Source organism: Euphorbia lathyris, chromosome 1 (genome assembly GCF_963576675.1).
Source record: "Euphorbia lathyris chromosome 1, ddEupLath1.1, whole genome shotgun sequence".
NCBI classification, from domain to species: domain Eukaryota; kingdom Viridiplantae; phylum Streptophyta; class Magnoliopsida; order Malpighiales; family Euphorbiaceae; genus Euphorbia; species Euphorbia lathyris.
Window position 1 is genome coordinate 62,857,580 of NC_088910.1, and position 11,195 is coordinate 62,868,774.

An 11,195-nucleotide genomic window follows, 5' to 3' on the forward strand; every position below is an offset into this window, starting at 1 on the left:
AAGACATCTCCAGCATGAATGCTAGATTCACCAATATTATAAATGAGCTAAAAAGACTCGGCAAGAACTTCATCGAAGAAGAACAAGTAAAGAAAATCTTGAGAAGCTTACCAAAGAGCTGGCAAGCAAAGAAAACTGCAGTAGAAGAAGCTCAGGACCTGACTACGTACAAGTATGATGAGCTAATCGGATCTCTCCTAACTCATGAAATCTCAATGCAAAACTTTGAAGCTAAAGAGAAGGAAAGGTCAGAAGACAAGAAACAAAAGTCACTGGTCATGAAAGCTGACTCGACCGAAGCTGACTCAACTGATGATGAGGAAATGGCTATGTTCACTAGAAAGATGAAGAAGCTGTTCAGGAGAAATGACAGGAACAGCAAACGGCCATACAAAAGAGGTGACAGATACAAAGCTGAGTCGAGTGACAAATACAAGAAGGACAGCTCTATGTCCGTCACATGTTTTGAGTGCCACCAAACTGGGCATATCAAGTCAAGCTGTCCGAATCTCAAAAAGGATAAGAAGGGAAACAAGAAAGCAATGGTAGCAATATGGAGCGACAGTGATGAGTCAACCTCATCTGAAGCTGAGCAAAATGAAACTGCCAATATATGTTTCATGGCAGATGATGGAGCTGACCATTCTCAATCTGAGCAAGCGGACCTCTCTGATGAAACTAACCAGGAGGTACACAACAATGAGGTAACACCCTTACTCTTGTTTAGAAATGAGATGGTAAATGCCCTGAGTGATTTATACAAGCTAACTAAGAAATGCAATAAGAAAATAAAATCACTCAGCAGGCGATGTGACGAGATTGAAGAGGTCAAGCTGAGTGACCTCCGATATCTCCTCCAAGACAATTCAGACTTACATACCAACATGCAAATAATGCATAAGTTTGTCACGGATGTCCAATCTGAGTCAAAGAAACTAAGAAAGGACGTTACAACCTTACAGAGTCAAGTAAAAGGCTCAAACAGAAATAAACCCCATACTGAGTACGCAAGTACTAATCAGCATAAACAGTTCACTCAGTGTGACTATTGCGGAAAAAGGGGACACACGAAAGAAGTGTTTTGGTTCAACAAGCGGATTGTCCAATGTGACTTCTGCGGAAGAAAAGGGCATACTACTAAGGTATGTTGGCATGCTCAGCATAACAATGCTGACTACACTCAGCATCACCCCCAAAGGGCAACTTATTGTGACTTCTGTGGTAAAAATGGCCATACTATAAAAGTCTGTCGTCACAAACTAAAATATGACTTTGCACCTATTTATACTAACAAGAAAGGACCCAAAAAGAATTGGGTACCTAAAAATGAATAGTTTAAAATGCAGGTTAGCTTGACATGCGTGGAGAAGTCAAAACTTTGGTACATAGACAACGCATGCTCAAGACATATGACAGGTGATGAAACACAATTCATCACACTAGAGCTTAAACGAGGTGGAAGTGTAAGCTTTGGAGACAATAAGAAGGGTAAGATAGTCGGCTCAGGTACTATCGGAGGGTACTCAACAAACAGTAAAGCATATAGAGTATACAATAAAAGAACTCGGGTTGTAGAAGAGTCTGTACATATTGAGTTCGATGAAGCTGACCCTATAGGAAAGTTAGCTCAGCTCGAAGAAGATGAACCAAGCTCAGCTTTCGCTGATCATCCAGGAGCCTCTGAGTCATCAATACAAGGACTGACCAAAGGTAAGCAAGAAGTTGAAATTACATTTGCTGACCAATCTATTCCTGTAGAGATTGCAGAAACACCTGTTCCAAACAACTCAACATTACCTAAGGAAATAAAAATTCCAAGAGGACACTCAGAAAAATCTATTCTTGATGCTGCTGACAACAAGCTGATGACAAGAGATCAGCTTAGGAAGTTCCTTAGCAACGTAGCATTCGTCTCAGTGCATGGGCCAAAGAACTTTGCCGATGCTGAGCACAATGAATATTGGATCAATGCCATGCAATAAGAGCTTGATCAATTCACCAGGAATGAGGTATGGGATTTAGTACCTAAGCCTAGAAATCAAAAGTCCATAGGAACTAAGTGGGTATTTAGGAACAAACTTGATGAGCATGGAAACGTAGTCAGAAACAAAGTTCGACTCGTAGCCCAAGGCTATAGTCAGCAAGAGGGTATTGACTATGGTGAAACTTTTTCACCAGTTGCTAGGCTAGAAGCCATACGTATATTGTGTGCTTACGCTAGCTTTATGAACTTTAAATTATACCAAATGGATGTTAAAAGTGCATTTCTTAATGGCTTTATAAACGAGGAGGTATATGTTAATCAACCTCCTGGGTTTGAAGATCCAAAATTTCCAAACCATGTTTATAAACTCAAGAAGGCCCTGTATGGCCTTAAGCAAGCTCCAAGAGCCTGGTATCAGAGGTTGACAAGCTTCCTGCTGACCAGGAACTATGTTAGAGGAAAAGCTGACACAACCTTGTTCATTAAGAAAAAGGGTAAACATACCCTACTTGCACAAATTTATGTAGATGATATAATATTTGGTGCTACTGACGAATCTTTGTGTAAAGAGTTTAGCAAACAGATGCAAACTGAGTTCGAGATGTCCATGATGGGTGAACTCAACTTCTTCCTTGGACTTCAAATTAAGCAAGGTAAGAATGGCATCTTCATAAGTCAGTCCAAGTACACCAAAGAAATGTTAAAGAAATTCGATATGGAAGATTGCAAACCCATATCAACCCCTATGGGTACTGATATTGTCCTATGCAAAGATGAGAAGACTAAGTTAATAGATAGTAAACTTTATCGAGGTATGATAGGCTCCTTACTTTATCTCACTGCCAGTAGACCTGATATACAATACTCAGTATGTTATTGTGCAAGATATCAAGCTGACCCCAGGGAATCTCACCTAATTGCTGTAAAAAGAATTTTTAGATACTTGCAAAGCTCAGTTGATGCAGGTTTATGGTATCCAACCTCAAATGACTTCACACTCATTGGATATACTGATGCTGACTATGGACGAGATAAGCTAGAACGTAAAAGTACTTCAGGAGGATGTCATTTCCTTGGAAATTGTTTAGTATCTTGGTTCAGCAAGAAGCAGTCATCAGTAGCCTTGTCTACAACTGAAGCTGAGTACGTAGCTGCTGGAAGCTGTGTTGCTTAAGTCCTATGGATAAAGCAACAGCTTGAAGATTATGGAGTGAAAACCGAAACAATAGAGATCAAATGTGACAACAAGAGTGTCATTGATCTATCTAAGAATCCAATTCAACACAGCAGGATGAAGCATGTCAGCATAAGGCATCACTTCATCAGAGATCACGTACTAAAGGGTGAGATCAAACTGACCTATATGCCAATAGATGAACAGCTTGCAGATATCTTCACCAAGCCATTGGCTCGTGAACAATTCAACATACTAAGGGAAGCTATCGGTATGTCTAATCCTCTTTAATAATTCTATGTGAAAAGTTGAATGTTGAGTGATTGCCATGTTGAGTTAATTCAAAATTAGTAACTACTACATACTGAGGTTGAAATATAGATAATCACCCTATGCTGAGTAGATACACATGTTGAAGTGATTATCCCATGCTAAGTTACTAAGAGAAGAAATTCATTTACATAGAACAAGATACTCAGCATCACAAATGCTTCGAATTCTAGCAAAGCTGAGTTAAAGCCCACTTGCACCATTAAATGCTAACACGTGTAATAAATAGCACCTAGGACAATGTAAGAAATAATGGGATAACCCATGCGCCGAACGTGTCATAAATGACAGAATCTCTGTCGATTGAACGTCCCAAGGTGAAACGGCTAGTTCAACGAATAGGAACGATTTCAATCTCTATAAATAGCGGAAGATTTCCTACTTAATCCTCTTTACGCTTGAATCTTTTGGCATCTTCGAACTCCTCTCTCTCTAAATTTCAAAATTCCTAAGAATCTCTGAGAAGAAAATTTCGAACCCTCAAAATGTCTCTGGTGGTGATTCCCGCAAACATCACACCGATGAAAATCCAAAATCTCCTCAGCCCAACCAAACTCCGAACAAAAACCCTCAAGCTGACCCAACAAGCTCTTCAAAGAAGCCCACGGAAAGGAACATGATCAAAGTTCACAAGAAGGTCAACAATCTAGAAGTTCTGAAATGTAGATGGTTCTCTCCGAGCTTCATCACCTCTGAAAAACCCTTCTGTGAGTGGATTGAGAAGAATGAATGGGTAGGAATCTTCTCTCTCTCTGGAAAAACCTATCCTAGATTAGTTAGGGAATTCTACTCCAACCTTTTTGTCGACGAAGACGATGCTGACTACTTGGAAACTTCCGTCAAGGGGCACAAGATAATAATCACCCCATCTTACTTAGCATCCCTACTCAACCTGCCAGAAGCAGGGAAAGAATTTAGGACAACCAAAGAAAATCTTGACCATGTCAAGGGATTTTGTAAGCCCAAGAATCACAAGGGAGAAATACCCAGTACCTGTATGGGCCAAAATCAGAAGATGGCTCATTACATATTGACTAACTTCATTTTCCCAAAGCTCAGCTCAGCATCATCGGCATCCAACTTCGAGCAGTGCTTCATATGGCACATGCTGACCTACAACCCACTCAATATGCCTGTGTTCCTGGTTGGTGCACTTCAACGGGGAGGTAAGAAACTCGGACTAGGCTCTCTAATCACCAAAATCCTCGAGGATCAGAAAATTGAGACCATCAATGAGACTGACAGTTTGGGAAGTGAAATCACAGCAGCTCTGTTGTTCGGGTTGTTATTCAACCAACCTTTGAAGGGGACTGAAGGTGCTGAGGAAGATGAGCAAGAAGCAGAAGTTGAACAAGAAGTAGAAGCTGAGCAAGAAGCAGATGCTGAGCAAGAAGTAGAAGTAGAACCTAAAGGAAAGAAAGCTACTGCTAAGTCTGCTGAGCCAGCAACAACAAAGAAGAAGAGGAAAGCACTTGAAACGTGCTCAAAAGATGTTGATACTGTCCCAAGAAAGGTACGAGCAGTGTCTAAGGGGAAGAAAGCTGATGCTGACCAAACTCAGGTTACACCTAAGTCAGCAGAGAAGAGAAAGAGGCAAGTTGAGCCCGAAGAAGAGAATGAAGAAACACCAGATCCACCTCTATAGAGAAGAAAAAACTCTAGTTTGAAAATTGTTGAAGCTGACCCCTCAACTGGATTGTCACTCCCCAGTCACACTTCGTCAAAAGCCTTGGGATTGACATCGAAAAAACCCATGTTGTGCCAGAAGAGAGAGAACAAAGTAATAATGCCACTCAGCCTGACACTGAGGAAGCAGATCATGCTGAGCCAGATGATGTTGAACAACATCAGAAGGAACATGCCGAACCACCAGGGAATGATGAACTTTTGGAACAATCATCGTCTAGCTCCAGTGAAGATATTCAAGCTGATCCTTCACCCCCAAAAACTAAGAAATTTTGACGACTTAAGAAGACGGCACATAAGCAAACACCTATTGATCTTTTGGATGATTCCCCGCCTCGAGAGCCACTTACTGACCTCTCCGATATCCAATTCAAATACTTCTCACATGATACTGAGTCTCCTCCTAGGGAATCTGTGCAAAATCAAGCCTCTGTTACTCATATTGAGGAATAAGCCAAGACTCTGGAACATCCAAATTCTGCCGAGCAAATGCTCGAAGTCCAAGTCGCTCAAGACGGGGAGCCAACTATGGCACAACCTGGTCAACTTCCACCTTATGTTGAGCCGGTCAACACCTTTGTAAGTCCTTCCCCTCAAACTCAAAATACATAGGATGTTGAGCACTCAGTTCCTCATACTGAGCTACCGCTAGGACCAACAATTGACCAACCTAGCCAAACTACCAAGCAGCCAACTCCACCACCTTCGAGCTCAACTTCAATTCCAGCCTCTGAGTCCAATCCTACAGGCCAATTTGCCTATCTAAGTGCCATTGAGTCTGGGCGCAGAATCATTACCTCTGCTCAGTCTCTTCTTTAGGAAGTGAATCCTCCTCATGCTGATGCTGCTGGGTCTGCGAATAATGAGTCCTCCCAACTTTCATCCATCACTCAGCTGCTGAGCGAAATTCGGAGTCTCAAAGATATCATAAGTGTAATGACCATGGTCCAGACACAGCAACCCAAGCAAGACCAAATTGCAAAGCTGGCTGAATTATTACTCATGCTGGTCAACCACATGATTTCAATTGAAGGCAAAATCCAGAGTCTATCTGCAGTACATCCAGGGTATGCTACTTCTACTGAGCTTAAGGATCACTTTGCTAAGCTGACCACAGATCTGGCCAACGTTGGATCTTCGATTCATCCTGAGTATGCCACTTCTGCTGAGATTGAGCAATACTTCTCCAAGTTGACCTCTGACCTGACCTGCACACGTGAATTGATTTCCTCCACTTCACAGTGTACCATTGATCAACTGAGTGAAGTTGTGCGTCTTCTCAATGTCAACAAAGAAAAGATGGATGTTGACCCCATCACTAATGAAACCCTTCTGAGCTTCTCACAAACCATCCTTCGCTCAGTACGCTACACCAATGCTCAACGCCAATTCTACGACTCAGCTCTGCTCAAGATTTACCATCAATCCTTTGCCCAGCTCACTGAGTCCATCTCCTGGATCAGCAAATCTCATGAATGTCTCATCAGCATGCTGAGTAGCTCCTTACGGGTTCCTCGAACTATTCAAGATGACTGTGTTCCAATTATTGATGGCCTAAGTGAGAGTACAAGAAGGTTGAAGCGTTATTCAAACGCTCTGTCTGGTGCTGCTAGAAATGATACATTCATTCCTCCTCCTTTCGATGGTGGCAAAATGGGGGAGAAAAGCCAAGATGGAACTCAGCACGCCGGTGGAGCATCAGGAAGTAAAGACAAAGGAAAAGGCAAGTATGCTGAAGTCAGTCTGAAGAAGAAGAAGTAGTCTAGTCTAAAATTTGTGCTTAATATTTGTGCTTAATATTTGTGTTTCTTGTCAAGTAAATTTATGATAAGCATCACTTTATCCAACTTGTCTTAATACCATGCTTAGTAGTATATACTGATCTGTCCAAATTGAACAAACAAATCATAATACTCAGTATACATCTTCACACATAAGTAAACTGAAGTAATAAAATGACCATTTTTGAAAACTGACCTATCTGATCTTAGAATATCTAGGATTGAACTTAGTCAGTACAAATATCTTTAATTTCTCTCAATTAAATCTTGGAAGGTTTAGAGTTAAGTTAATATATGCAACCCTTACGGGGGAGCAATTTCAGGAATATGAAAAATAATTCAATCATGGGGAATTTCAAAACTGAGTTCCATAATTATGTATTTTGCCAACATCAAAATGGGGGAGTTTGTTGAAACACCTTTCCACAAGATTTTGATTTGACAAAATCATCCATGATTAAGAGACAATTAAATTTAAGTGCTTTGATTTAATTGTACTAATCCGTTTGTTCAATGTTGAGTACAAATATGAATGCAAAAGGAAATAAAAATAAGACAGGACAAAGACACAACGTAAGCTGAGTAAAGAGCAACTCAGCATCATAAAAGATAAGTCATCATCACAACAACAGGCTAAGAATAAAGATGATCTGAGAAGCTGAACTCAGCATAAAAGAAGAAATGTCTGCTTCAGAATGAAGTCTTACAGAACGAAGCTGACCTTGGAAGCTGAGTACGGGAGAACTCAGTATGAAATCTGGCAAACAATCAAAGAGAGTGGACAACGAAGTCAAGCTGTGTTATCCTCAGGACAGCATGAAATGTCCATTGGTTAGAAGAAAAAAACTGCCAACCCTCTGCGCCAATAATAGAAACCTCGGAATTACGCAAAAGCCAAATTCCAAGATGAATGGGTCAACTGTCCGTTGCTAAAAGACGAACTGCCGCAAAAAGACAAAGTCTGCAGGAAGAAGACAAGCCTGACGTCTGAAAAATTCAGGATTCAGGATTGGTCTGGACATCTGAAGCTGACCAGAAATTTGTCCCCTAAAAGAGTCGTTTTGGACTCAACGAACAAATCGATTTCAAATGATTTGTTTCCTACAATTCAACTATAAAAGGGACAAAGGTTTCATTTGGAAGATTGCCGATTTACAAAAATCATAAGTGAGAAAGATACAAATCAAAAGCACTCAAAAACAAGAAAAAGATCTTAAACCAAACTTCCATTCTTTGTGTAAATGCTAGATTGATTGTAATCATCTAAAGTGTTCTTTGTTTGAAAGGGAACAAGTTCTTATCAATTGTAATATTGAGAGTGTATGCTGAGTGCTCGGTGTTGAGTACTTAGTGGTAGAGAAAATCTGGGTGTTCGGTTATAGCATTCAGTAGGAGTTGAGTAGACGAATAGAGGAAGGTACTCTTGCATATTCAACTGCCTTGTAAACGGTTTGTGCTCTACCTTTAAAGAGCTCAGTATTGGATTCTAAAAGCTCGGAGGACTCTAGGGACTGGACGTAGGCAGAGAGGCCGAACCAGGATAAGTGATACTGAGTAATCTCTAACTCTATATATATATATATATATATATATATATATATATATTTGTATGTGTTGTATGGTAAACTTACTCAGCATCTAAACTGATTAAGCTGACTCTGAGTAAATTAGAGTGCTAAGTTGAAAGCTGACCTCTGTGAGTGTCAATTCTCAACTTACAAGTAAAACAGTTCTAGTCAATATCTGACTAAAGCTGTCTTACGCTAAATTCGGCCAAGCTGACCAAAGCTGAGTTGACAAACTTACCAAAACTGTTAAGTCAGCATAAATAATTAACGAAAAAGTTATATTAGTTCCTAACCCCCCCCCCCTTGGAACTAATCACACGGGACCAACATAGGTATCTTCCTGTATCTAGAGGTAAATGGCCCCTAGGAATATTATAGATAGACTGATGACCTTCTTCCCTGACATTTTTGCTGAAAAAGATCCCCAACTTAAGTAAACTGACTGTCTGACTAGATGATGTCTCATAAGCACCCAGAATATCGGCATAGTTCTACTTTCCCCTCAGTAGCCCTAAAAAATAAGAAACTATCATCAACGAAAAATAAATGGGAAATATTATGCACCCTATAACATACTTTACACCCAGTAATCAGACCATTCACCTCATCCTGATGAATAAGGTGTGATAGAACCTCCATACACAAGATAAATAAATATGGACCCTTATCGCAATCCTCTCGACTGGGTAATGGGACCAACGCTAGCCGAATTGATAAAAACTTAATATGAGACTGAATCCACACATAGCATTATCTAATCTATTCATTGATCATAGAAGTCCATCCTAGTCGGCACTACTTGCAGAAACCCCTATTCAACCCTATCGTAAGCCTTGCTTATATCAAGTTTGAGAGCTACATCCCTATGGTTTAAAATAGGAAAATCCAATCTCACCTTATATGGTTCTTATATATGCAAAAGGGAAATCTACCAATATTAGGAAAGTGGAAAGACAAGGAAGACTACATGGGGTTAAAGTTTCTCATCTTAGGTATTTCTCACTTGTTTTTTTGTTTCTAATGGTTCATTAATTTTTGGCAGAGCCACTATGTTTAAGATTGATGAAATTCGGGCTATTTTGGGGAAATAGAAACATGCTTCTAGCTAGATGATCAGTTTTTCCAAGTCGGGGATTTTTCTATAGTCATGGGTTCTTATTACTAGGCGTAATCAGAATTCCTCACTTATGAATGTTAATAAAATTGTTGAGGTTCCTCAATATCCATGTCTTCCATCTATCATCAGGAAATCTGGAAAAAATGTCTTTGTTGATATCAAAGAAAGAGTTCAACATAGGTTGGAGGGTTGGGAGGAGTGGTTACTTTCTACCGGAGGCAGTGAGATAGTAATTAAATTGGTTTCACATTCCATACCACAATATATTATGACATGTTCTCCCTGTTGGTCCCTTGTAGGGTTGCAAGTATAGTTCCAAGGGGGGGTTAGGAACTATTTAAACTTTTTCGCAATTAGGGCAGACTTCTTTTTCTAAGGAAAAAGGTTTTAACAGCGGCGCTGAGTAAACAGCAAGATACTGGCTTAGTCAACTGGTGACTAGGTCAGTTTCTTAGCTTGAGTCAGGAGATAGCACTTAGAGTCTATTCCTGAGCTCAGATGTTCAACACGTACAACTCAACTTGACCTCTTTACTTGGTCAGTTTTTGGTTATTTTAAGCAAGCAATATATATAAGGAGTTAAAGGTAAGAAATACTTTACTCAGCAGATTTATCCAGGTTCGGCTTCTTCTAAGCCTACGTCCTGTCCCCGGAACACGTTCCGAGATTTCGAATCCTCTACTGAGCTCTTTAAAGGTAGAGCCTCAAACCTTTTACAATCTTAGCAACTGAGTATGACAAGAGTACCTTCCTCTATACCTCTACTCAATCCTAATCTCTCGCTGAGTACTATAACCGAGTACTCAGCCTCTCCTTTCTATCTCTAGAAATGATAAGTGTTTTGTCCTATACAATGATTTGCTAAGACACTTTAGACGATTGAAATAATCACTCTAGACTTTTACACAAATGTATGAATCGTAGTATAAGATTTGCTTTGCTTCTTGCTTGCAGAACTTGTGTAGAAATTTGGTCAGCGTAATGGCTTGATCAAGTTCTGTATGAAATGAAGCTTCTGATGGCCCTATTTATAGAGACGTCTGGGCATCGGTCATTTCGAATTTCAAAATAACCATTGGAGGGAAACGGCTTCCTGTCGTTGTCATCCTGACTTGCTCAGAGCTCTCGGCCAATCAGATTTGTGTATCTTCTGTCCTCGGTCAGCTCAGCAGACTGTCTCTCCTTTTATGGTAAAGTCAACTAGACAGCATACTGTGTCATCTGAACTTTACCCAAAGTAGAAATACTTTGTCTGGAAGTTTTCATTAGCCAGCTGCTGTCTTGTACGCTTTGTCGAGACTACTCAGCAGCTGCATCTTGAAGTTGTTCCCGAAGGTCTTCTAGATCCTTCTCTTGCTGAGTTGCGTTTTGTCCAAAGCGACAACGTTTTAACAAACGCGGGCCGAGTTGTACTGAGTTGTTTGACTTGGGCCTTGACTTCTGTATTGGGCTTGGGCCTTTTAATTCTTGTGTCTTATAAACAATTTTAACTCAACATTGAACAAACACATTAGTAGAATAAATCAAAGCATTTAAACTTAGTGTGTTTAGAATA